The sequence below is a fragment of the Chiloscyllium punctatum genome, chromosome 3, assembly GCF_047496795.1.
Source record: "Chiloscyllium punctatum isolate Juve2018m chromosome 3, sChiPun1.3, whole genome shotgun sequence".
NCBI lineage: Eukaryota > Metazoa > Chordata > Chondrichthyes > Orectolobiformes > Hemiscylliidae > Chiloscyllium > Chiloscyllium punctatum.
In genome coordinates, this window is record NC_092741.1 from 34,835,459 (window position 1) to 34,859,133 (window position 23,675).

Genomic DNA, 23,675 nt, shown 5'->3' on the forward strand with positions numbered 1-23,675 from the left:
TGACAGGAAATCTGATAGAAGTTTTCAAAAGGATGATTAGTCTGCATTAGGTAGATAGGCAGAAACTGGTGCTACTGATAAAGGGTTTGAGAATGAGAAGGCACAGAATTAAAGAAGAATAAAATGTAGCAACTGTGATGAGAAGATACTTTCTCACACAATGAGTTGTTTGGGCATGGAATTCATTGCCTGGAGGTCCAGTTAATTGGGGCATTATATGATTATTTGAATTAAAAACAACGTGCAAGATTATGGAGAAATGGCAGGAGAATGACACAAAATCGTAATGTTCATTGGATAGTCAGTGCAGACATGGTGGACCAATTTTGTTTTTATTCATTTATGCAATGTGGGTGTCAAGCCACATTTATTGCCCTTGAGAGGTGGAAGTGAACAGTACTCCTGATCCTTTGTAGTCCATTTGGTGCAGGTAAACCCAAAATGCTGTTATGGAGAGAGTTTCCATAATGGCCTATTTCTGTGCCAAACCACTTCTGGGATTCTGATTCTTTGGAGACTACAACGTCCCTTTCCTAGTGTAGCCCAATAACTTAGGTATTGTTATTAATCAACTACGTTTTGTTGCTCAAGTACACACATTTTTTGCCAGAGATTTATTTACGATTAATCCTTTACGACTTAATATTAGTAAGCCTCATAAACAAGTACAGTGTATTCCAAGAGGTGTTGGCAGTAACAAATATATCGAAAGAAGATCCCAATACAACCAAGAGTCAGCTACGACAACAGATATCTCTTATAATAGTTCATACAATCCGTATTAACCTCATCATTGCTTTTTGTTGCCTCATCAAAATACTTTATCAATTTAATGAATAACAATTTGTCCTTAAAATGTCCATTTGGCATTAATTAATCCACCACTGTGAATCCACCCAGTATAACATCGGACCGGCCTGCAGTTAGTCTTAGATCCTGACAATTCTTCAGTCCTCTGAAACCTATATCTCAGATGGATTGGAAAATTATTGCAAATGGACATAGTTAGTGTTGGGTATAGCAGTTGGGGCTAAAAGGATCAATGGATATGGGGGAAAAGGAGGAACAGGCAATTGAGTTGGATGGCAGCCATGATCATAATGAGCGGCGGAGCAGGCTTGAAAGACAACATGGCTTACTCTTGCTCCCATTTTCGATGTTTCTATGTTTTTATTACCTCACATTTCCAATCTTTGTTTCCTCAAAATCCTTGGAGGCCTCCATCCAACCCTGGGTAATTGTTATCTTTATGTATAGCCAACACTTCCAAAGATTCTCAATATTTTCGCCAAGCCCAGATAGCCCCAACTACTTCATCATCTACCATGCCTTTGGTATCAGTTTCTTTCTTGACAAAGAAAGTAGCCATTTAGTACCTTGAGCATGGCCTTTGCCTCAGTAGTTAAATCTACTTTTGATTCCTAAATTTACCCCTCTCTCCTCCCCTCACTAAGATTTTGATCATTTACATGCCTGTGGAAGAACCATGAAGCCATTTTTATGTTAGTTGCCAGTGTGTTCTCATACTCTTCCTCTGTATCTCCTATTTAGCTTCAGAGCACTTCTGGACTTTCCGTATTAACTTAATTCTGAAGAAGACTATCAGCTTAACTTCATAGAATACAGTTTTAATTGATGAGCAAGAGAGAGACTTCCAGCATGAACTGGCAGTATCTCTCTGAAAAGGCAGGGTGTTGCACAGTCATATTGGTGCAACTAATTGAATCTGTACAGTATAGAGTGCCTTTATGTGGGTGTGAATGGTTTGCTTTGTCCATTGAAATATAAATGTCAACTTTATAAAATTGAAAGCATTTAATTTTTAAACATAAATATGGTTGCGGCACCGTGGCTCAATGTTTAGCACTGCTGCCTCATAGTACCAGGGATCCAGGTTTGCTACCAGCCTTGGTGACTGTGTAGAGTTTGCAAGTTCTCCCTGTGTCTGTGTGGGTTTCTGCCAGGTGCTCCAGTTTCCTCCCACAGTCCAAAGATGTGCAGATTAGGTGGATTGGCTATGCTAAATTGCCTTTTGGTGTCCAGACATATGTAGATTAGGTGGATTAGTCATGGTTAATATTCAGGTTATGGGGACAGGGTGGGGTGTTGGGACTGAGTGGGGTGCTCTTCAGAGGGTTGGTGTGGATGCAATAGGCTGAATGGCCTCTTCCAAATGGGTGAGATTAGCTACCAATGCGCTGTATCAATTTTTGCCTTCATTAGCTGGATTTTCTCTTCGGACATTCAGATAAAAAAGTTTTCTTTGCTCCAACACAAATGAAGGAATGTTGCATATCCCTATCATTTAAGATACTAAATCCATGTAACTACTTGTTTTCACATGTCAGAGCTATCTTAACTTGTTAACTTTTTATGAAAGAAAAACCACACACCACACACCTGTGATTCCCTGATATGCACCCCTTGTATCTTTCCTTACTGGAACATCTAGATCATTCAGGTTCTGCTCTCAATGGAGACATTCCTGGAAGTGTGACCACATTACAATCTGACAGTGTGATACCTGATCAAGTGATAACTCATCAAGTGACACTTGATCACATGCATTTTACAAAATAAATTGCATTTACCTCATAAATGTTTGGTTGGCTAGAATTCAGAAATGTTGCTTGTGGCTCAATGCCTGCTGGCTGGGATTTTACCCCTTCAAATCAGGCAGTCTGGTGGGGGAGGGAATTAATATTGTTTGAGATGATGTCTGGTTGTGTTTCCTATGCCGTCAAACTAGAACACAATTTCACCAAAAGCCAGTGAGCTAACTGGTGACTTCACTCACCATTTGGAAATTAACAATTAATGGAAAATTAAATTGTAGAAGAGACAACTGTCAGTAATTTTAGAAATTCCTTCAAGTTTTAAGAGCTGAAATCTTGGCAGCATTTAAAGGCACCAATGGGATGGCGGCTACCGGGATCTGCTGCTTCCAGCATGAGTCTACTGACACATTTTGATCTGAGAGCACAGAAGTTGAAGCAAAACCATTTCTCTGGCTTGAGGACCCTGCAATCATTTAGCCTCTTGGCAGAGGGCTCACTGAACTAGGGCCTGATGCAGCCTGGAACAAGGAGGTCTTTCTGAAACAACAGGATGTTGACTCCCTTAAAGTAACATAGCCCACTTGGCATGAGGTTATGGATTCTAGAGGAAATTTCTCCAATGAGGACAGCCTGTGATGGAGGGAGGAGTAGGAAAATGGAAATGGACCGAAGAATCCTACAGGGTTCTTCTCATAAGAGGGAGATGGTAGAAGGCCACAGAGGGGTCTGGCAGAGAGGCCAGTGAGGTGATGATGATATCTTGTGGCCAAGGTGTAGTGATAAAAAGATGAGCTACCTCTCGATCTCAGAAGTGTCACCAAATGTCCCAAGTAGCCTTGGTCAAACCATACATCATGTTGACAGAAGATGCAAGTTCCAATTGCATGGGAGGAAATCTGATGCTTGTACCTCACAGAGTCACTGTGGCTCTGAATGTCGATAAAACATAGAACATATTGTAGCACAGCATAAGAAGAGGCCATTCGGCCCATGATTCTATGCCGAGCATGAATCCAAGTTAAACTAACCTCTTCAGCCTGTCCAGGTTCCTTTACCCTCTATTTCTTGCCTATTCATGTGCTTACCTAAAAGCTGCTTAAATGTCCCTATCATATCTGCCTCCACCCCTAACCCTGGCAACATGTTTCAGGTGCCTACAGTCTCTGAATAAAAATTTGACCCTCACATCTCCTTAGTTCGTTCCCCTTCATACCTTAAATGCACGCCGTCTAGTATTAGACATTTCAACTCTAGGTAAATTATTCTGACTGTCAACCCTATCTATGCCTCTCATAATTTTATAAACTTCTATCAGGTCTCCCCTTAGCCTCCACCATTCCAAAGAAAACAACCTTGATTTATCCAGCCTGTCCTTATAGCTTTACACTTTAATCCAGGCAGCATCCTAGTAAACCTCTTCTGCACCCTCTCCAAAGCTTAACATCTTTCCTGTAGTGTGGCGACCAGAACTGAATGTGATACTTGAAGCGTGGCCTAACTAAACTTATATAAAGCTTCCTGATTCTAGTACTCAATGCCCTGACCAATAAAGGCAAGTATGCCGGAGGCCTTCATTATCACCCAATTTACTTGAGTGGCCATTTTCAGGGAGCTATAGTCTAGGTCCCCAAGATCCCTTCACATCAATGCTGGTAAGGGTCTTGCCATGAACTGTATACTTTCCCTTAGCATTTGAAATCCCAAAGTGCAACACCTCACACTTGCCCAGATTAAACGCCATCTGGCATTTCTCCAACCATATCTGCAATCAATGTATAAAACACTGCATCCTTTGACAACCTTCTACATTATCCACAACTCCCCCGATCTTTCTGTCATCTGAAAACTTACGAACCCAACCATCTATGTTTTCATCCAAGTCATTCATATAAATCACAAACAGCAGAGATCCCAGTACAGCTCCTTGCAGAACACCACTAGTCACAAAACCTCCAGCGAGTAAAGCACCCCTCCACCATTCCCCTCTGCCTTCTATGGGCAAGTCAATTCTGAATCCAAATGCATCTCTGCCTTCTATGGAGAATACACATTTAAGATCTCACCTAAATTCTCAGCTTCCAAGCACAAGTTCCTTCCTATGTTTCAGGCTCATTCCAGGAGTCCACTGGAGACATGTGCTTCACTTTCCAAGCATCTGTACATCCCTGCATCAATGTAGTGATTGATGCCATCTTCAGGAGGGCCAATCAGTACGTATAGTTCAGAACCGATGCAGACAGTCAGGCCAAAAAAGTCAGAGGACTGGACCCCCATGTTTAAGGTCTCACAGTGCACACTCTTTGGCCATCAAGACTCTGATAGACCAACTAGAAACCTTAATTAACCAATAAAGATTTTACTCTCCCAGTGTCCAAATCAACTGTGGAGTCAACCGGCAGATGTTACAGGGTAAAAACAATGACTGCAGATGCTGGAAACCAGATTCTTGATTAGTGGTGCTGGAAGAGCACAGCAGTTCAGGCAGAATCTGAGGAGCAGCAAAATCGACGTTTTGGGCAAAAGCCCTTCATCAGGAATAAAGGCAGAGAGCCTGAAGCGTGGAAAGATAAGCTAGAGGAGGGTGGGGGTGGGGAGAAAGTAGGGACTCCCTAAGATTCTTGTAGAGAGAGGAGGAAAACTTCTTCAAGGCAGGCATCCTTGCAAGAGGATTCGCAGTAGGGTTAAAATCAACTCGGTAAAAACAATGACTGCAGATGCTGGAAACCAGATTCTGGGTTAGTGGTGCTGGAAGTGAACAGCAGTTCAGGCAGCATCCAAGGAGCAGCAAAATCGATGTTTCGGGCAAAAGCCCTTCATCAGGAATAAAGGCAGAGACCCTGAAGCGTGGAGAGATAAGCTAGAGGTGGGTGGGGGCAGATGTTACAGGCATGTGCTTCCTATGCTGAAAGCAGTCATGATGCTTACACTCTCTGGCACTGTGCTGTTGTTTCCCTCACCAAGTACCTGTCACAACCAACACTTGCAGACACGGGTTACCCATTGAATTCAGGGATAATGACAACAGTGAGCAACCCAATGGCCAAGGCCAAGGAACTCTATAACATGAGCTACAATGTGGCCACTGCAACCATCAAGCAGACAATCAGTTTGCTCAAAGTGAGATTTAGTTTGATGGATGAATGAGGTGCCATGCTTCAATGTACCACTGAAAGGTTTTTGATCTCCTGGATTTTGGTGGTTTGCAGATTGCTACAAAAGCTAACTCTGCAAAGTGCCTGAGGTCAACATTTCGAACTTTTTGCACTTCCAAAACTTCTGCATTGAAATATTCATTAGCAAAAAAAAATTATTACGTTAAACATTGTACACTGGTGAATAATCTTTACTTTAACAAGGATCCATGAAGTCTAAGTGCATTTAGGTTCATAGAGTCATAGAGATGTACAGCATGGAAACAGACCCTTTGGTCCAACTCATCCATACCCACCAGATATCCCAACCTAATCTAGTCCCATTTGCCAGCGCCCGGCTCATATCCCTCCAAACCCTTCCTATTCATATACACATCCAGATGCCTTTTAAATGTTGCAATTATACTGGCCTCCAACACTTCCTCTGACAGCTTATCCCATACATGCACTACTCTTTGCATAAAAATGTTGCCCCTTAGGTCCCTTTTATATCTTTCCCCTCTCACCCTAAACCTATGCCTCCTAGTTCTTGACTCCACCATCCCAGGGAAAAGACCTTGGCTATTTACCCTATCCTTGCCCGTCATGATTTTATAAACCTCTCTAAGGTCACCCCTCAGCCTCCGACACTCCAGGGAAAAAAGCTCCAGCCTGTTCAACCTCTCCCTATAGCTCAAATCCTCCAACCCTGGCAACATCCTTGTAAATCTTTTCTGAACCCTTTTTTGATAGGAAGGAGAGCACAATTGCACACAATATTCCAAAAGTGGCCTAACCAACGTCCTGTACAGCTGCACATGACCTCCGAACTCCTGTACTCAGTACTCTGACCAATAAAGGAAAGCATACAAAATGCCTTCTTCACTATCCTATCTACCTGCGACTCTACGTTCAAGGAGCTATGAACCTGCACTCCAAGGTCTTTTTCTTCAGCAACACTCCCTAGGACCTTACCATTAAGTGTATAAGTCCTGCTAAGATTTACTTTCCCAAAATGCAGCACCTCGTATTTATCTAAACTAAACTCCATCTGCCACTCCTCAGCCCACTGGCTCATCTGATCAAGATCCTGTTATAATCTGAGGTAACCTTCTTTGCTGTCCATGACACCTCCAATTTTGGCGTCATCTGCAAACTTACTAACTATACCTCCTAAGTTCACATCCAAATCATTTATATAAATGACAAAAGGTAGTGGTCCCAGCACCGATCCTTATGTCATTCCACTGGTCACAGGCCTCCAGTCTGAAAAACAACTCTCCACCTCCACTCTCAGTCTTCTACCTTCTGTATCAAAATGGCTAGTTCTCCCTGTATTCCATGAGATCTGACCTTGCTAACCAGTGTCCCTTGGGAAACCTTGTTGAAAGCCTTACTGAAGTCCATATAGATCACGTCCACCGCTCTGCCCTCATCAATCCTCTTTGTTACTTTTTCAAAACTCTCAATCAAGTTCATGAGACACGATTTCCCACACATAAAGCCATGTTGACTATCCGTAATCAGTCCTTGTAAATCTTAACCCTCAGGATTCCTTCAACAACTTGCCCACCACTGACATATGCTGCCTTCTTTTTCTTAACCAAACCTGCAATTTCTCCAGTCATCCAGCATTCCTTACATCTACCAACCTTTCATTTCACCCTAACAGGAATACACTGTCTCTGTACTCTCGTTATCTCATTTCTGAAGGCTTCCCATTTTCCAGCCATCCCTTTACCTGTGAACATCTGCCCCCAATTGACCTTTGAAAGTTCTTGCCTAATACTTTCAAAATTAGCCTTTCTCCAATTTAGAACTTCAACTCTTAGATCTGGTCTATCCTTTTCCATCACTATTTTAAAACTAATAGAATTACAGTCGCTGGCCCCAAAGTGCTCCCCCACTGACACCTCAATCACCAGCCATGCCTTATTTCCCAAGAGTAGGTCAAATTTTGCACCTTCTCTAGTAGGTACATCCACATATTGAATCAGAAAATGTTCTTGTACATGCTTAACAAATTCCTCTCCATCTAAATCCATAACACTATGGCAGTCCCAGTCTATGTTTGAAAAGTTGAAATCCCCTACAGTAACTACCCTATTATTCTTACAAATTTGTTTCTCAATTTCCCAACTACTATTAGGGGGTCTATAATGCAATCCCAATAAGGTAATCATCCCTTTCTTACTTCTCAGTTCTACCCAAATAACTTCCCTGGATGTATTTCTGGGAATATCCTCCCTCAGTATAGCCGAAATGCTATCCCTTATCAAAAACGCCACTCTCCCTCATCTCTTGCCTCCCTATCTGTCCTTCCTGGCACATTGTATCCTGGAACATTAACCTGCCAGTCCTGTCCATCCCTGAGCCACGTTTCTGTAATTGCTATGATATCCCAGTCCCATGTTCCTAACCATGGCCTGAGTTCATCTGCCTTCCCTGTTAAGCCTCTTGCATTTAAATAAATGCAGTTTAATTTATCAGTCCGACCTTATTCTCTGTTTTGTCCCTGCCTGCCCTGACTATTTGACTGACTTCAATTCTCAATTGTACCAGTCTCAGATTGATCTCTTTCCTCAGTATCTCCTTGGGTCCCACTCCACTCCCCCAGCCCCCTTTAAACTTACTAGTTTAAATCCTCCTGAACAGCTTGAGCAAATCTCCCTGCCAGTATATTAGTCCCCTTCCAATTCAGGTGCAAGCCATCCTTCTTGTACAGGTATTGGAGCAGTGTCTTAAATTTCTTCTATGCATTCCTAAATGTGCTCCCTCTTTTGGTGCCAGCTGCAATTGGGTCAGGCTACTTACCAGGCAGCCCCTTGACCACAGATGATGCTGGCCGTCCTCTGGCTACCTGAGGTCTGGAAGACCCCAGAATGCTGACAGATGTCTGCATAGGTACTGCAGCCTTCTCTGACATTGTAGCTATCTGAAGCACTGGTGTCACTAGCAGAGGAACTGAGAAGGAGATGTCTACATCAAGGTCATCTTCAAAAAAAACCCAGATCCTTCAGCATGCAATCAGCATGCCATCTCATAGAACATAGAACATTATAGCACAATACAGGCCCTTCGGCCCTCGACCTGTCATACCAATCTGAAGCCCATCTAACCTACACTATTCCATGTACGTCCATATGCTTGTCCAATGACGACTTAAATGCACATAAAGTTGGCGAATCTACTACTGTTGCAGGCAAAGCATCCCATCCCCTTACTACTCTCTGAGTAACAAAACTACCTCTGACATCTGTCCGATATCTATCACCTCTCAATTTATGGGCGGCACGGTTGCACAGTGGTTAGCACTGCTGCCTCACAGCGCCGGAGATCCGGGTTCAATTCCCACCTCAGGCGACTCTCTGTGTGGAGTTTGCACGTTCTCCCCGTGTCTGCGTGGGTTTCCTCCGGGTGCTCCGGTTTCCTCCCACACTCTAAAGATGTGCAGGTCAGGTGAATTGGCCATGCTAAATTGCCTGTAGTGTTAGGTAAGGTGTAGATGTAGAGGTATGAGTGGGTTGCGCTTCGGCGGGTGCGGTGTGGACTTGTTGGGCCGAAGGGCCTGTTTCCACACTGTAAGTAATCTAATCTTTAAAGCTATGCCCCCTCATGCTCACCGTCACCATACTTGGAAAAAGGCCCTCGCTGTCCACCCTATCTAACCCTCTATCTAATCTCCTGTGTAAGACATACTTTTAGCTTCTTAATGACCTGAAAGGACAAGACTCTTTAACCCCTCTCACCTTACCATTGCTACTCTGGTTCAACGACAAATCAATTGTATGCATATCTGCACCCAGTTCTGGCAGCTGCTGTCTAGTCCTTGCATTTGAACTCCCATAAGGTTAACCAAACTTTCATTGGAGGAGGACATGTGTGCAGACGAGAGATAGATCATAGTGCTCAAGGCCCACATGGGCTCCTTCACTGCCCAAGCTATAATGTGGAAGCTCCACCAAACATTGGATCTCCACCTGCTATCTACTGCCAAATCCAGAGGCATGCCGTCAACCTGGGGCTCAGGATGGAACTATCCTCCCAGAGTCCTCTGACTGTCAGAAGCCTCTGCTGTTACAGCCTCTGAACCTGGTGGCGCACGCCTGTAATCCGGCGACTCGGAGGCTAAGGCTATCAGATTGCTTGAGACCAGGAGTTCTGGGCTGCTGCAGACTATGCCGATCAGGTGTCCTCACTAAGCTGGGCATCGATATGATGTTAGCGGAGGAATCCGGGATCACCAGGTCGGGTAAAGAGGGGTGAGACAGCCCAGGTCGGAAACGGAGCAGGTCAATGCCCCCATGTCCATCAGTAGTCGATCGTGCCTGTGAATAGACGTTGCAGTGCAGCCTGGTTAACACAGTGAAGCATAGAAATACCTAGTTGATTTTAACCCTACTGCCAATCCTCTTGCAAGGATGCCTGCCTTGAAGGAGTTTTCCTCCTCTCTCTACAAGAATCTCAGGGAGTCCCTCTCCCACTGCAACTCCCAGGTATCTCTCCACCCTGCAGGCACTCTGCCTGTATTCCTGATGAAGGGCTTTTGCCTGAAATGTCAATTTTCCTGCTCCTCAGATGCTGCCTGAACTGCTGTGCTTTTCCAGCACCACTCTAATCTAGAATCTGAAAATGGTCATACAGCTGTATAGAATTCAAACTAATCTATTCCCTCGGCACATGTTCACCAAGGTGACAGAATCCAAACTAATGGAAGATATGGGTCATTGTTGTGATGGTGCACCTCCTCTTAGAGGTTGATAGATGCCCCACAGCACTGGAGCCTCCTTGGTCCCTGTGATTGACCTACTTGAGAAAACAGGTACCTCCAGCCAAAGCCCACAGAGATAGCTGGAGCTCAAACAGTTGTCTCTTTTAAGAACTATCCCTCATGCTCATTTGGTGCTTTCCCCACCCATTTCCACGATGACTCAGTCTTATCAGATTGTACTCTGTCTGCATCTATAATGGATTGGCTGTCCTGGTATTCCGTTTGTTTTATCCTCTCTCCTTTAATGGGGTCCAGATAATAAGGAGCGAGATGCCACCACGAGGCTATTCTCTTATCTGTATAATCTGGCCCATTTTCTGTTGTGGAGATACATAATGATCATGTCAGTTGCCAAATTTAGAGAAAACAGCACTTAATTGCTTTGCACGCCTCCTGCAGCTTTGGCATGTATCTGGCACTGAGCCACTCTGGAGCAACCAGACTGGTCCCTCCTGACAGAGCTGCAGCCATTTTTCTTCAGATGGTGGACTCCCCCGCCCTACCTGTGTACTACCACAAATCATTTGATGATGCCAAAAAGAAGGCTGAAATTTCGGATTCATCCTGGGAGGATGGCAGCCATTGATCCACTTGCAGCACTTCGGGTGACCCTGAGGCTGCTGACGCCCTGCAATCTCCATTCAGGCTCGCTCAATTCCTTCGGTCCTAGGGAAGAAGAATTCACATCTTGGTTGAGCTGCCTAGAGGAAGACATGCCTGGAAACATAATTGAACCATGAATAGCTAAGAGGTGCCAACTGGTTTCTCTGTTTGCAGTAAATGCAAACACTCATAAATCACTTGTCTGGCATACCAATCAGCCAAGGAGAACATGCTTCAGAGGTGTGAATTTCACCCAGCTCTATGTGCTATTCATTTTGAGACACATATTAGACAGACGAATAAATGACACACTGAAATAAAGACCTCCATTTTAAGGTAAACATCAAATCCACAACAACCTTTGGGAAAGTCAAAAATTATTTTAGTGTCAGCCATGGCTCAGTTGTTAGAACACTCAGCTCTGATTCAACAAAGCTCCAAATTCAGGTTCTACTCCAAAGCCTGAGCTACTGCGGGAGTATTGCGTGGTATGAGGTGCCATCTTTTGGAGGTAAACTAAAACAGGGTACAATCAAATCCTATTCTAGATTAGTGGTGCTGGAAGAGCACAGCAGTTCAGGCAGCATCCAAGTAGCTTCGAAATCGACGTTTCGGGCAAAAGCCCTCCTATTCCACTCTTTTGAAGATACTGTTTTGAAGGGGAACTATCTCCAGTGCAAAAACAGAAGTTGCTGGAAAAGCTCAACAGATCTGGCAGCATCTGTGAAGAGAAATCAGAGTTAACATTTCGGGTCCAGTGACCCTTCCTCAGAACTGTAGGTAGCTAGGAAAATGTCAGCTTGTATCCAGGAGATGGGGTGGGAGGAGGGAGTAAGGAGTAAACAATAGATGGGGATAGAGCCCAAAGAGGGAGAAGAGCGGCTGGACAAACAAAGTAGATAATGATCTGACTAAGAAAGTGAATAGTTGTTATTGGAATCTGTTAGTGGGCTAACAATAGGTAGTGTGTAATGGCAGACTATTTGATAATAAGGCCTGGTGTATGGGATAGGGGTCTAGGTTAGGGGAGAGTTCAGGCCCTAAAATTATTGAACTTGGTATTTAGTCTAGAGGCTGCAGGGAGCTCATGCGGAAAATGAGGTGTTGTTTTTCTAGCTTGTACTGAGCTTCGCTGGAACACTGCAGCAAGCCTGAGATAGAGATGTTGGCCAGAGAACAGGTTGATGTGTTAAAGTGGCAAGCAACTGGAAGCTCAGGGTCATTCTTGCAGACAGAATGTAGATGTTCTACGAAGCGGTCACTCAGTCTATACTTCGTTTCCACAATGAAGAGGAGACCACATTGTGAGCAGCGAATGCAGTAGACTAGCTTGTGTGAAGTGCAGGTAAAGTGCGTCTTCACCTGGAAGGTATGTTTGGGCCCTTGGATACTGAGAAGGGAGGAGGTAAATGGACAAGTGTTACACCCATGGTGGTTGCAGGGGAAGGTGCCATGGGGTGATGGGACCATTGTTGGGAGACTGTTGGGAATGAAAGAAGAGTGGACCAGGGTGTCCCAGAGGAAAAGGACTTCGTGGAAAGCGGGCAAGGAAGAGGAGGGGAATATGTGTCTGGTGATAGTCTCTTGCTAGAGATGGCAGAAATGGAAGCTGATGATCCTGTGGATGTGGATGCTGATGGGATGGTAGGTAAGGACAAGGGGAACTCTTACTGTTGCGGGAAGGAAGAGAACGGGTGAGGGCACAAGTATGGGAAATGGGTCGGACCCCGTTGAGGGCCCTGTCAACAATGATGCTGGGGAATCCTCATTTGAGGGAGAAGATGAACATTTCAGATGCTTCTTAACAAAGTTGGCCTGATTGAAACATATGCAACAGAGACAGAGGAACTGGGAGAATGGAATGAAGTCTTTGCAGGATGCAGGGTACAAGGATGTATAGTCCAGGTAGCTGTGGGAGTCAGTGGGTTTATTGTGGATATTAGTGGCCGGCCTATGCCCAGAAATGGAAACAGAGATGTCAAGGAAGGGGACACAGGAGTCAAAGATAAGCCAGGTGAAAGTGAGGACTGGGTGGAAATTGGAAGTGAAATCAATTAACTTTACCAGTTCTGGATGAAAGAGAGAAGCAGCACCGATGATATCATCGATATATTGGAGAAAGAGTTGTGGGTGAAATCTGAAATAGGACTGGCACAAGGAGTGTTTCACAAAGAGATGGGCATAACTGGGGCCAAGCGGGTACCCATGGCCAGCCCTCTGACCTGGAGAAAATTAGTTAAAAGAGAAGCTGTTGAGGTGAGGATGAGCTTGGCCAAGCGGAGGAGAGTGGTGGTGGATGGGGATGATAGAGGCCTTTGCTTCAGGAAGAAGCAGAGAGCCATGAGACCATCCTGGTAGGAGATAGACGTGTAAAGGGATTGCACATCCATGGTAAAGAGGTGGCGGCTGGAGCCTGCAAACTGAAAATTCTGAAACTGATGTAAAGCATCAGAGGAATCATGGATGTACATGGGCAGGGACTGGACCAGGAGAGAAAAGACCAAGTCAAGGCAGGAAGAGATGAGTTCTGTGGGACAGAAGCAAAACAATGGATCTACCTGGGCAGTTCTGTTTGTGGATTTAACTCCGGTTATCTCCAGTGCCCTTGATCAATATTTATCTCTCAATCAGTAGTGCAAAATTGGTTATTATTGCAATGGAGTTTGTTGTGCATGAATTGACTGCTGCATTTCCCACTTTGTAATCGTGATGTTGCTACAAGTGTTAATTGGCTGTAAAGAACCTTGAGACATCAATGAGCATGAAAAGTACTACCTTAATGCAAGCCATTCATTTTTTATATATATATAAGCCCCAGGCATGGGAATTCTTAGAAGATAACAAAATAAGTTAGAGGGAACATGATATAGAGAAATGGCTGCAAATTGTGTTCAAATGTGTACTAAACAGAGAAACAGATTTATGGTACAAAAGACTAGATTCAGGAATTCCTACAGAACCATCATTATCAATCACAAGGCAGAGACTGGGGATGAGGAGGAAATTTAGTTCATTTTCGTCCAGATCATAGGATCATTCCTACAGATCATGGCATCTAAAGTACAAGATATGGACATAGCTGAGGTACTAATCATGAAAAGGATTGCAGAGTAGATTCTTCTGTGTGTGAGCAGCTGCTGGAACTTGCCCTTTTTGGCAATGTTTGTAATGTGGTTGAATAAATGTACAAATAGCATGTTTGACAAATGCTGTGGTGGTGGCATGCAATGTTTGTGAAGAGGACTCAGTACTCAATGAAGCACAGATAAATATCATCAAGCAGGTAATCTTTCATTATGCACAATGCCCAACAAAATTATTAATCTATTATGAAGAAAGCATTTCTATTGCGTTAGGCACTGTGATGAGAGGGTAATTCCCACTCTGTGTGAAGGTATGTCATGTAGATATGCAAGTTTCATCTGTCTGTAATCTGATGAAGGTTTAGAATATATTTACCCAATCAGAACAAAATATATACATGGAAGAGGCTCACATGAAACATCGAAGGAGTGAAGTAATTACAAATGTAGTCTTAAAAAACATAAACACTTTTTCTGTGAAGTTTCTAAAACAACTGATCCATACAGTTTATGAGTTATACATAATGGACATTATTTTTGAAGAATATAAATGCATTGTCACAGAAAATGACACTGTATCATGGTATTGATATATCCAGATATCATTAAAGAACTAGAATGTTATAGCACACATGGGTGCAAAGTTTCTCTTTGACAGCAAGAGGTTACAAGGTGCCAAGATAGATGTGGATGTGAAAAGTCTTTGTATCAAATTGAGCTATTAAAATTTAGGAGTTTTTTTGTCTTCAACAGTCGTAATACATTACTTCATATACCAGCAATTTTGCATTGACCACATCCCTGAATTAGACTGCCACAACTACTTATGATCTATATTAGTGACCTGAACGAAGTGACAGAATATCTTATGTTGGCAGATTGTGTGGACTGTATTGACAGACATACAGACTGTTGTAGCCAAATGTTCTGATAATACCAAGGTAGGTAGGAAAGAGATTTTACAAGGCTTGAGATTGAGTCAGGGGAAAATTGGCAAATGGAGTATAATGTGCAAAACTGTACTACTGTTCACGTTGGCAGGAAGTACATTGTATAAATGTAAACAAGCTGGACAATTCTGCAGTGCAGAGGGGCTTGGGTGACCTTGAATGAATCACAAAGCATTTGCATGCAGGGACTTAGGGAAGCAAATGGAATATTGGCTTTAATTGCAAGAGATGGTGTCTAGAAATTGACAACTTTTGCAACAGCTATATAAGGCATTCGTACAACAGCACCCGAAGTACTGTGTACACTTTTGGACTCCTTACTTAAGGTCTTGACTGAAGAAAGGATATACTTATATTGGAAATAGCTCAGAAAAGATTCACTAGGCAAGGTCAGGATGGTGAGTGACTTGCAGGGTAATTGGCGTGTGCAGGTGTTCCCATGCATCTGCCACTCTTATCCTTCTAGGTTGTAGGCGTTGTGATTTGGCAGGTGCTGCCAAAGGAGCCTTGGTGAGTTGGTGCTGTGCATCTTGATGGCACACACTGCGTTGGTGTTCTTTTCAAAACATTTAAGATTCTGAGTGGGTTTGACAACAACAGATGCTGAAAGGGTGTTCCCCCTCATGGGGAAATCTAAAGCTAGGTGATACAGTTTAAACATAATTAGATTAGATTAGATTACTTACAGTGTGGAAACAGGCCCTTCGGCCCAACAAGTCCACACCGCCCCGCCGAAGCGGAACCCACCCATACCCCTACATCTACATTTACATTTACCCCTTACCTAACACTATGGGCAATTTAGCATGGCCAATTCACCTGGCCTGCACATCTTTGGACTGTGGGAGGAAACCGGAGCACCCGGAGGAAACCCACGCAGACACGGGGAGAACGTGCAAACTCCACACAGTCAGTCGCCTGAGGCGGGAATTGAACCCGGGTCTCAGGCGCTGTGAGGCAGCAGTGCTAACCACTGTGCCACCGTGCCGCCCAAAAGATATTTGTGGATAAATGGTCTCCCATTTAAGATGGAGTGAGAAGGAATTCATTCCCTCAAAGGGTTGATAGTTTTTGGAGTTTTCTCCCACAGATGGAAGTGGGACTAAGTCAATCAATACATATATATGCTAGTTATAAGAGAGTCAATAGTTATGGTTAGCAGGCAGGAAAATAGACTAAATGTCAAAATCAGATTGGCCATAATATTATTGAATGGTGGAGTAAGTTCAATGGACTGAATGGCTTACTTCTGCTCTTATTACTCTTCAAAGCCTTGCAAAAATCTTATTTTTAAGGTCACAATTGAATCTGCCCTTACCATATTGTCAGATATTGATTTCCAGGAACTCCTACATTAATGTTCTAGGACTGAGATAATTGGTTTCTAACTCTATCCACAACCTTTGCGCTGGGTAGAACTCCAATCAGTGGAGAGGTTTCCTCATAATTCCCATTGATTTCAATTTTGCCAGAAATCCTTGATGCGGCATTGGTGTAAAGGATAACTCTCTCACCTCATTTCTTGAGATCAGTTCCTTTGTCCATGTTTGTGTAAAGGCTATAATGAGGTCAGGAATTGAACAGCATTGGCAAAACCCAAACATAACAGAGCAAATTATTGCTAGGTGCCAGGTGCTCATGACAATACTACACCACATCATGCACAGTATGCTCATTGAGAAGACAGAACTTCATCTCTACAAGGTATATGCAATGATCTTAGCTAACACTAATCGTACAGTATAGAAAAGGCCTTCTACCCAACATGTCCATACTGCCAAAGCTACAATAAATCTACATTAGTCCCATAGCCTTGAATGTTATGATACTTAAATTGCTCATCCAAGCCTCAGGCAACTGTCTGTGTGGAGTTTGCACATTCTCCCCGTGTCTGCGTGGGTTTCCTCCCACATTCCAAAAATGTTCAGGTTAGGTGAATTGGCCATGCTAAATTGACCGTAGTGTGAGGTGAAGGGGTAAATGTAAGGGAATGGGTCTGGGTGGGTTGCACTTCGGCGGGTCAGTGTGGACTTGTTGGGCCGAAGGGCCTGTTTCCACACTGTAAGTAATCTAATCTAATCTTAAAGGGTGTGATAATACCTGCCTCAACTACCTGCCCAGGCAGTGCATTCCAGACTGCCACTAACATCTGGGTAAAAAAAATTTTCTCAAATCCTCTCCAAACTTCCTGCCTTTCACCTTTAAATTATGCACCCTCATTATTGATCCTTCAGCTAAGGGGAACAGCTGCTTTCTATTGATCTTGCACATGCCCCTCAAAATCAAATACAATCTCTATCAGATCCCTTTTCCACCTCCTATGCTCCAAAGAAAAACAACTACTATGAACAGTTGCATCTATAACATGTTGCTTGTTGAGGGTGAAGTCAACAATGTGTCTTTGATTCAGTAATTGTTAATAAATCTGAAATTCAAAGCCAGTCTCAGTTATGTCAACCATGGAGTTTGCTTTGGGCTGTATATCACTGTACAGTCATCTCTGATGGACCTGTTTTAAGTGTAAGACTCAACCTACCTAGAAGGGCATCTCAGACTTTTGGCTAGAAGGTATGATGCAGTTAGTATGACAATATTGGGCTTTACTGAATTAATCTACGGGACAACTTTCTGAATTTCCGCATAAGTACCGAGATGTTAGTTAGGAAGTAATTATAGTACCTATTCGATGCTAAGCAGCCAATCCGTTTTTATTCCTTTTCAACTTTTCTGTTAGCTGTTTAATTCAACTGAGTGGTTTGCTCAGCCACTTCAACATTGCTGTGGGTCTGGAGTCACATGTTGGCCAGATGAAGTGAGATGGCAGGTTTCCTTACCTAAAGGACATGAGTGAACCAGTTGGATTTTTACCTTGTCCAAATCCAATCATTTCATGTTTCCTGATTCTGAGATTAGATTTTAATTTGAGGTTTAATAAATAATTGAATTTAAATTCCATCAGTACCATGTCCCCAAAGTTTGGGTCTGGTTGCCTGGATTACTAGTTCAGTAAGATTACCACTGCACGACCTTTCCTGCTGTGTTATCTGCAACAGGACATATCTGCCACCTCAGCCTCTAAGTGATCTAGTATATTAATAATCCTCTTAAACTGATACAGAAACAGAAATTGCTGGAAAAAAATCAGCAGGTTTGGCAGCATCTGTGAAGAGATGCTCAAGTTAACATTTCAGGTCCAATGACCCTTCTTCAGAATTAACATGAGAATTAACTTTATTGTCACATATACTCAAATTAGTTCAGTGAAAAATTTACAAGTGGCCACTTACAGCTCCAGCTTTAGAAATAAAGAAGGGAAAAAAGTAGAAAATTTTTTAAAAACTTTCAGCATTACAGATCAAAGTTCAGAACAACAGTCCTTCCAGCCCAGTCCATGCCAGCAACTAGCCTCACGACTGTGTCAGGCTTCATTTCGAGGCTTTCAAGGCTGAATCCGCTTGAGGCCAGATGTCCACAATGAGGCCATATTGGGCCGCCAAGTGACGGTCACACTGGGAGTAAATGATCGGTGGAAATAGAGCCCAGAGAGAGAGAGAGGAACAGTTGGACTGACAATGAAGGGAATCACAGTCAGCTTAGGAGAATAAATAGTTGCTGATCGGGACTATTAGTGACTAACAATGGGGTTGTGTGTGTAATAGCAGGCAATGTGAATAACAAGGCCTGGTGTCTGGGGATTGGCGCAAGGACATGGGACAAGGTACCTCAAGCCCTAAAATTGTTGAACTCAATATTGAGTCCAGAAAGCTATAGAGTTCCCAAGCAGAAAATGAGATGCAATTTTTCCAGTTTGTGCTGAGCTCTACTGTAATGTGATAGGAAGCCTGAGACAGAGATGCTGGCCAGGGAACAAGGTGATGTGTTGAAGTAGCAGGCAGAAGAAAGCTCAAGGTCTTTTTTGCTGACAGAACGTAGGTGTTCTGTGAAGCAGTCACCCAGTCTCTGCTTCGATTCCCCCTGTACAGCAGAATATATTGTGAGCAGCGAATGCAGTAGACTAGATTGAGTGAAGTGCAAGTAAAGTGTCGCTTCACCTGGAAAGTGTACTTGGACCCTTGGATACTGAGGAGAGAAGTAAACAGGCAAGTGTTATGCCTTCTGTGGTTGCAGAATTCTGGGGATGGAGTTGTGGAGCTGTAGTGGGGGAGGTGGGGGGTGAGTGGGGGTGGTGGTGGAAGTGAAGAAGTGTGGACCGGGGTATCCCAGAGGGAATGGTCCTTACAGAAGGCTGACAATGGAGGGGAGGGGAATATGTGTCTGGTGGTAGCATCCTTCTGGAGGTGGCAGAAATGGAGGCTAAAGATCCTCTGGATGTGAATGCTGGTGGGATGGTAGGTGAGGACAAGGAGGAGCCTATCACTGTTGTGGGAGGGATAAGAGGGGGTGAAGGCTGAAGTGTGGGAGATGGGTCAGACCTTGCTGAGGGCACTGTCAGTTACAATGCTGGGGATTCCTCGGATGAGGAAGAAGGTGAACATTTTGGCAATCCTTTTGTCGAAGTTGGCATCATCAGAACAGATGCAACAGAGACAGAGGAACTGGGAGAATGGAACAGAGTCCTACAGCAAACCACTACAACGATAAGGTCACCCTTGTCCTCACCTACCATCCCACCAGCATCACATCCAGACAATTATTAGCAGCCACCTCCAGCAGGATACCATCAGCCTCCCCTCCATTGTCAGCCTGCCACAAGGACCGTTCCCTCTGGGACCCTGATCCACCCCTCCTGCACTCCAACATCCCCCCACAGCCCCATGACAGCATCCCCTGCAACTACAGATGATGTAGCACCTGCCCATATCTTTTCTCACTCCTTAGTATCCAAGGGCCCAAAGGCATCTTTCAGGTGAAGCAGCGTTTTACTTGCACTTCACGCAATCTAGCCTATTGCATTTACTGCTCACAATGTGGTCTCCTCTACTTTGGGGAAACAAAGTATAGCCTGGGTAACCATTTCACAGAAAGCCTATGTTCTATCTGCACTAATAGCCACTAATAGTCCCGACCAGCAGCTATTCATTCTCCTAGACTCGCTGTTATCCATTCCTTTGTTCAAGAGTTCTTCTCTCTCTTTGGGCTCTAACTCCACTATCATTTACTTCTTACCCACTCTAAATTCTGCATAAAAATTAACCTTTTCCTAGCTACCATTAGTTCTGAAAAAGAGTCACTGGACCTGAAATGTGAACTTGCTTTCTCCCCACAGATGCTGCCAGAATTGCTGAGTTTTCCAGCAATTTCTGTTCTTGCTTATGATTTCCAGCATCCGCAGTTCTTTTGCTCTCTTAAACTGATGTTGTTGTAGGCCTCTCTGTGCCTGCTGACTGGCCTTGTGCTTATCCTAATGATATACAAACTTCCAGCCCCTGTGGCTGTGCAGACACAGGCAGCATTTCTTTGGTTTCTGAAAACAGGGACTCAGGCAGGGAAGGTGAATGTGAGGGAAGAGGATTGGGATAAGAAGTAGGCAGCTTATGGTCTCACCTTCTGCAGATTTCCTCACCACATCATTCTGACACGAGGCAGTGATGTTTTATCTATATTCATGAAACAACTCACCAAAACTCCTTTGACAGCATCAACAGTACTATCCAAAGCCCATTGCCCCTATTACATAGGACATCGAGACACAATTCAGAAACATGACTGAATATTCTCTACTTGCCAACATGATTAATACTTCATCCACCACATTCAAAATTCACTCCCTTCACCACCAATACACAGAGGAAACAGTGTGTACCCTCTACAAGATGCATTGCATCAACTCACCAAGGCTCATTTGACAGCACCACAGCGTCTTCCAAAACCACAATGTCTATTACCCAAAAAGACAATGGCAGCAGATGCAGGGGAATCCCACCAGTAGTAAAGCTGAAAGCCACACATCTTCCTCACTTGGAACTATATCAGCACTCCTTCGCTATCACTTGCACAAAATCCTGGAACCCACTTCGGATATAACATCACCACAAGAACTGCAGCAGTTTAAGAAAGCAGTTCACCATTACCTTCTCAAGAGTAATGGATGGGCAGTAAATGCTATCCTAGCCAATGGCATACATATCGCATGAACAAATAAAAAAATATATTTATATTTTTTCTGTATTTTGTACAGATTTGTGCTGATAAAACTCCACATTGTGTTATCAACTTCATAAAATGGCCTCATTTACCAATAGGGTTATATCATACGATACATTTAGCACTCAAACTTCACCTGAAACTACCAGGAAGGAGGTCAACAAAATGTCCAAATGGTTGCAAGGTGGTTACAATCTACTTTTAGGAGAAAGTTACTATGAACATTGGCCTGAAACCAATGTTTGCATCAAGTGATGCACCAAGGATCCCTGATGAAATGGCTTTGGAGCCTCTCTCATTAGAAACTTGGGCCTCAGCCTGTGTTTTCCAGATGCCAACATTCTTTTCAAACCTTGTAACATCTGCTTCACCTGGTGATACTTCATGGAAAAAAAGGATTTTAAAAGGTGCAGCATACCTGAATCTATATTGATGGTTCGAACAGCTGGAATGCATCAGGAGATGTGATGTCAACTGCTGTGTTTCTGACTGCCAATAACAAATCAGCTTCATTTATGAAAGACTCTACAGGAGAAAAGGTCTAGTTATATAATTACAATGTTGCAACTGTTCCAACCCAGGCATGTGACCATTATTTAATTCTGAAAGATATTGATAGATCTGATATTATCTATAACTTCCAATTACCAATACACTGGAACTTGAAGGGTTCTGAAATTCATGGAAAACCACAAGGAGAGATTTCTCCATTTGCTGTGGAGCTTTAACTCTAAAGCACATGACAATTGGCCCTAACATATTCACTGTCCTGGAGTGAGTCTGATTGACAGGCTTGGCTTGAAATTAAGCATGTCCACAGGAAGTCACAGGACCAGGTACATCTGATTCACATACCAAGAGAGAAGGGAGGGGTTTAATTCCAAAATGGAGTCCAATCTATGGGGGAGAAGAGGGATATATTAGGCAGTGCGATATGATAGTGGAATTGTTTGGGGAACCAGCAGGAAGGACTTGCAAAATCACAAACAATAATAGATGAACAGGAGTAGGCCGAATGTTTTCTTAAGCCTTCTCCACAATTCAGTACTATCATAGATGATTTTCTGCCCCAGTTCCACTTTCCTGCCTGTTTCCCAAAAACGTTCACTTCCCTAAAGTTCAAAAGTACATCTCAATTTTGAATAAACAATAATGGCACAGACTCTGGAGTTCTATGGAATAGAGAATTGAAAAATTCATGATCGTGAATGCTCTTTTCTTATTTGTTCATGGAATATAAGCATCACTGTGTGGATCAGCATTTATTGTCCATTCCTAATTGCCCTGAAGAAGGGGGTGGTTAGCAGTCTTCTTGAATCTCTATAGACAAAGGACTTCAGTGACACCCACAGTGCTGGTCAGGATTCCATGATTATGACCTGGAGACAGCAAAGTAATGGTGATATACTTCTAAGGTAGGATGTTGTGTGGCTTGGGATGAGCTTGCAGGGGGTGGGTGCCAATTAGTGGAAGTAGAATGTCTTCTTTACCCTGTCGGAATTATTCATAATTTCTTTTCCTCCCATTGAGCACCAGGTCCTCTGCGATCTCCTTCTCAGTCATGGTGGCTTTCGTGATGGTCTGGGCTGTGCACACAACCTTCTGTAATTTCTTGTCGTCTTGGGCAGAGAAGTTGCTGTACTAGGCCATTATGCACCCGGATAGACTGCTTTCTATGGTGCATCTGTAGAAGATGGTGAGGGTCCTGACGGACATTCTGAATTTCCTAAGCTGCCTGAGGAAGAACAGGCATTGTTGTGCTTTCTTGACCATTGCATCTACGTGGGATTTCCAGGACAGATGGTCAGTTATCGCCATTCATAGGACCTTCTCCACCTCAGCTTCATTGATGTAGATAAGGGTGCGACCCCTCCTTTCTTCCTGAAGTCAATGATCAGTCCTTTCGTTTTGCTGACATTGAGACAGAGGCTGTTATCATTGCATCGTGGCTCTAAGCCTTCTATCCCCTTTCTGTACTCTGACTCTTCGTTGTTTGATAACCATCCTACCATGGTGTTGTTTACAGCAAACATGTAGATAGTGTTCTTATGAAATTTGGCTAAGAGTCAACTACGTTGCTGTGGGTCTGGAGTCACATTTAGGCAGATAAGATAAGTTTGGCAGATTTCCTTCCCCGAAGGACATATATACAACAGATTGTCTTTAAAATGACTGACTTGGCTATCTTTTAACTCCAGACTTAAATTAACTTAGATCACGATCGTGTGGATTTAAATGCATGCTCCCAGAACATTAGCTTGTGGTTCTGGATTAATAATCATTACTAGTGACATTTTCACTATACTATCTCCTCCCCTTAAAAATTTCAGAACTGTGCCTTCTAGTTCACAATCCCCACCTGAGGTGAAACATCCTCTCAGCATTTATCCTATTGCAATTCTTCAGAATCTTATTCTCATTCTTCAAAACTTCAATGCATATAAGCCCAATTTAGTCAATCTTTCCTCATGGGA